Source organism: Penaeus chinensis, chromosome 35 (genome assembly GCF_019202785.1).
Source record: "Penaeus chinensis breed Huanghai No. 1 chromosome 35, ASM1920278v2, whole genome shotgun sequence".
Lineage (NCBI taxonomy): Eukaryota > Metazoa > Arthropoda > Malacostraca > Decapoda > Penaeidae > Penaeus > Penaeus chinensis.
The window spans coordinates 18096944-18101943 of NC_061853.1; the positions used below are offsets into that span (position 1 = coordinate 18096944).

The window sequence follows — 5000 nt, forward strand, 5'->3', positions numbered from 1 at the left end:
TATATATATATGTATATATACATATATATTCTATGTGTATATATACATATAGACACACAGACAGACACACACACACACACATGTGTGTGTGTGTGTGTGTGTGTGTGTGTGTGTGTGTGTGTGTGTGTGTGTGTGTGTGTGTGTGTGTGTGTGTGTGTGTGTGTGTGCGTGAATTCACCCATCTGCCTGTACATTTACACTGAAATGCCTGCGTCCAGCCCCTGCCCCGTGCCTTCGCGTCCGGCCAGCGCGAGCCATTCGAAAACCCCGCCGAGAGTCGCCACAATTCGCCATTCCCTCCCGGAACATTCGGGAATCACCTCACAACCTCTATCCCTCCCAACACGCCTTCCCCGTCGTCACACCACACCTAAAATAATATTTCCATCATCTCTCCCCGCAACCGAGCCCAGAGGAGCCGACCGACCCCACGAAATAGAGGGTCCGCGCCAGGTGCCTTCGCCGTGAGTCGTCTGGAAGCTTCCCTTTGGCTCGGGACGGACGCGACTCCACTCCACGCCCTGAGACGCCTTTATTTCCCGAGAAGTCCCGCGACCAGGTGAGACAAGTGTGTAAGGGCGCCTAGAGACCAGGGAGCGGGAGGAATGTCTTAGACAGGGGTGGAAAAGGGGAGATTTGGGACGTAATATGGGGTGGAACAGACAGCGTGGCGAGGTGGTCGATGGCGCGGCAGGAAAGGCACGGGATTCGGCCTTAGCTTTCTCAGAATCGCCTACGTTCGCCTAGTTCCTCTTTTCAGGTTCAGGTTCTTACTAGGTGGGTAATTTTTAAACGGCATTTGGTCAGGTTCTAAGCTTTCGATAGGAAGTAGGCGGAGGTAGGTGTAAGAAAACCGAGAGAATTACATTGTTTTTGTGTGTGTTTTCGGTCAGTCCCTTTGTCGGGAGATTTATTCGAGTCATGCAACCGACTTGCTCTTCCTCGCAGTCTGTTTATATTAACCTTTTTCTTCATGATGAGCCTTTCGGGAAAGCATGCCGTTCATGGCAGTTTCAGCTTTTAGACTTTTGGTTAAGGAACTTTGTTTCAGGGCTTATCTCAAGGTTGTCATTAACTAGGAAAATTATTTAATAATTATTAGCTTGCAGTTTTGCTGATTTTATTGATTTTATTGTATAGAATTCAAATATTTTGTAATAATTGGTATTAACCAAGGCTTAATTGTGTATATCAATAAGAGTAACAAAGTAGATATGATGATAATTTTTGAATATTGAAGTTAATAGAAGTGATGTTTAGCTGTGAGGTTCTGTATGCAATGGAACAGGAAACTGGTATCACTGTGCATTGTTTAATCCATTTATGCTTTTGCAAAATGCAGAGATCAAGTTCCCCCTTAAGTGATTGTGGCCATTGGTCCCCTTACCCCACTCAACTAATTTATGCAGTGCAAGTCCTGCTTCCAACATTAACCTTTTTTAACCTGAAAACTGAGCATGGGCACTAGAGCTAGGGATAAAAACTTGTTTCTCATTTCAATGCCTTCCATGTTTTGGAGGGTTAGTAATTATAGAATTTGTCAAGGTAATTTTTTTTGTTTCACACAGCCAGTCAGCAGTGGAATTATTATTCCTTATTTCAGATATTCACATTGTGATATGCATGAATTTGTTTTTTCCCATCACAAATGATAGAAATGAAAGTAATGATAAATGTTGACGAAACGACCTCGCCCCTCTGAGACTAAGACCTAAACACTCCAGCTACCCCTGGTAATTCACAAATGTTGTGGAATGATCAAAAAACCATCCTAACCTGGAGGCTTCACCCCCAGACCCCCCACCCAACCACCGTAGACTTACTCTCCGCGTGACATAAGTTGTAACCTATAGTCTTCATTTCTGATGTTATTTTCTGGCACAGATTATTTCAAATATCAATGATATGGTTTTTCCCTTTCTGTATGATAATGTTATTATATTTTCCTGTAGATTTATACCAAAGTATTTTGTGTTGCACAACTTTGTCAAGTATGTGAATTCCATATGTTACTCTGAATGTTAGGAGGCAGACTCCCTTGAAACACTTACTTAGAATACAAAATATTCAACACATCTGATTGGCAAGATAGAATCCAGACAGGGCAAAGTGATGCTCCTCATAAGTGGTGGTGTGATTCCCTGATTCTCTTGCCACTCACAGTCCCGTGTTCTGTAAATTTTGGAGGGGTTTTTACACAATATATTTTATTTATTTAGTGGTTCTGCTGACTAGTACTGTTGTATATGCTTACTAGATATCAAAAGGAGTTATTGATACCAGTTTCAGTGGTTTTCAAATATGTATGCAGATTTTATAGATCTGTGCTCAGAAAGTAAATTTTCCATAAAAGTGCTATGAGTGATTGTGCCATAGTTAAGTATTTAATTAAATTAAATAGATTTAGAATTAGATATACAAGTAAGATATTTCAAAGACCCAGATATAAAAGATGAGAGTTTACAGTTGGAACTTGGTCATAAAATCGTAAAGCAACTTTTTATCACAATTTATGAACGTGGTCGTAATTTTCTGTGATTTGTATTTTCTAATAGAAAAGTATGAAATAGAATGGTCATTCCTACACATAGAACCACATCCACATGAGACTAAATCCTCCAACCATAGTGGTCTCCATCCCTTTGGTTTTCTAGCGGAAGTCAACAAACCTCTACTGCATATAGTTGGCCTGATAGAACTTGGACCAATTTTTCTTTTGATAACGAATCCCCAGGATGGTCTAAACCCTTTTCATACCAAAATATTGATTGCAAAGGTTTATTGCATTCATGCCAGTGTGACGAAGGCTTAGAGGCCACAGTGAGTGCTTCAGTCACAAATAGTGTATCTCTTATAAGCAAAAGTGGGCACACCTTCACTTTCCAATGAGTGTTCTGCCACGAGATATTTTTGCTAAGTGCAAAAGAGCTTTTGGAGGGAGAGTGACTCATTGGGCCTTAAGGAAAAGCTCTTGCTTGAAGGACGCTGTCTATAAGCAGGATCCTATTGCCAGTGGCTCAGGGTGTTACAGAAAATTGAATGTGAAAATATGAAGAGATAACAAATAAATAAGTTAACTATTGTTCACATTATATCAGTGTAAAGTACCTGGAGAGATAATATGAAGTCTGCTCAACAGAAGTCTATCACCATCTTGGTACAGATACCAAATGACAGATATGGACCTTGGAAAATGATAAAACGGCAAAAACATGTTTACAGAAAGAAAACTAATAGCATTGTAAAGAGGATGCACTGAGAGTTGGTACAGCGTGGGAGTGAGTGTGTGGCCAGGTCTACAAGCAGCACACCCAGAATAGTGGCCACTGAAGTAGGGCTAATGCCCAGATTTTGGTCCATGAGAGAGACTGTAAAGGGTATTAAAACCTTAAACATATGGTTTAGCAGGGGTAGTTAAACGGACGGTTGGCTTAACCTCTTTTATTGAGAAGCGTAAGCAACACAGATATTCACACGGATACAAGTCTTCGTAAGGCTAAGTGCTGGGTCTGCCCGGAGGGCGGGCGCGGCCAGCCTGACCCGCAGCGTCGGCAAGACTCTCTGAAAGGACTGAGACTGACCTAGGTCATCCTGACCCTTAAGTACCGGTGTGGGGGCGTGGGGCACGTTGGGGCGCCTGCGGTGAAGCCACGTGTATACATGCTTTTGTACGATACTATTAAAAGTATTTTGAAGGAACCAAAACAAACCAAGCCAAGTTTGTTTTGTGCAAATGACAGACTGGGTAACTAGAGGTTGCTATAGGACCAGGACTGAGCCTTGCTAATGAACGGAGGCTAAAGTTCTATTTAAATTTATTTCATTTATTTATCTATCCCTCCCAAGCATATGTATAATATGTATATGATGGACGTTTGTTGACTTTTACGGGAGTACTTTGTGTGCTGTGTGGTGCAGCGGTAGCGATCTTGTCTACCATTCTTGCTGACCTGCGTTCAAATCCCTCGCCGCCAGTGGATGGTAACCCCGGCCATTCCTTGCACACAGGGGATAACTTAGAAGTAAAATTAAACAAACCCTATGTCAACCCAAGAATATCCATTGTATCAAATGGAATCAAATTAAACTTGAACACTAAAGGTGCAGAAGCCTCAGCAGTTGGGGGCCATGACTCACAGGGGGTAGGGATGCAGTCAGGACCCAAGAGTTGTCCAAATAACTTCACCACAAGGGATATAACTGAACATAGGCAAGTAGATTTCTGTTACTCTCAGGTAATGTGCATTATCCATAGGGCGCGAGAGCCATGTGAATTCAATTCTTTCTCTCATTTAAATGCAAGAGTCATAGTATTCTATTAACCCCTTGGTGACGGATGTAGAAAACGAAAAAAAAAAATTCTACGCTCTGGCGATCAATGGCAACGCGCCGACTTTGAGCGCGGGAGTTCGGTACAACAAACCAAATCACCGCCTCGGAGTGCTTTGGCGCGCCGCCACGGCATACAGCCGGACGCCACATTTCGAGCTGTTTGTTATGAGATGTGACCCATTGTGAAGGGGTTAAAATAGCTTTTACATAATTAGAGAAGAACTAAGGTAATGACCATCGAAAACTCAGACTAATACTTAAAAGTTGCTAATCTGTGGAATAAGAAGTCACAATTGCTCCTCAACATCCATGCCACAAAGTCCAGTGATGCAATGACCACTATGCCTTATACCGTGGTAAGGTCAAGGAAGCTTTCACCATTTATATACGGGGGAAAAAGAGCTTCCTCTTTTGATGCCTCCCTTAAGATCTATGCTAAGATAAAATATTGAGTAGAGCATTGGATAATTAGATTAAAAAAAGCTGTACACATTAATAAATAGATAAAAAGCTATTTCAAAGACTTAAAAATTAGCATTATCATATTATAGGATGAAGACAAGAAAATAATAGGAGTCAGAGAAGATTCATTGAAGCCATAGACTTGCTCTAACACCTCCCCCTGTCTCTGTCTCTCTCTCCTCCTGTCTCTCTCTCTCTCTCTCTCT

At 41.8% G+C, this 5000-nt stretch overlaps 1 protein-coding gene across 2 annotated transcripts in view; it reads left to right on the forward strand.

Moving 5' to 3' along the window:
* Positions 1-317: 317 nt before the first annotated feature.
* Positions 318-5000, forward strand: part of LOC125044205 (dnaJ homolog subfamily A member 1-like) — a 15208-nt gene continuing 10525 nt past the window's right edge. Inside the window, exon 1 of one of the 2 annotated variants that reach the window (XM_047640715.1) lies at positions 318-559. The gene's annotated coding sequence lies outside the window, so the exon portion shown is untranslated. Of the gene's footprint in view, positions 560-683; positions 778-5000 lie in introns of those variants that run through there. The other variant, XM_047640716.1, reaches the window with a different exon arrangement.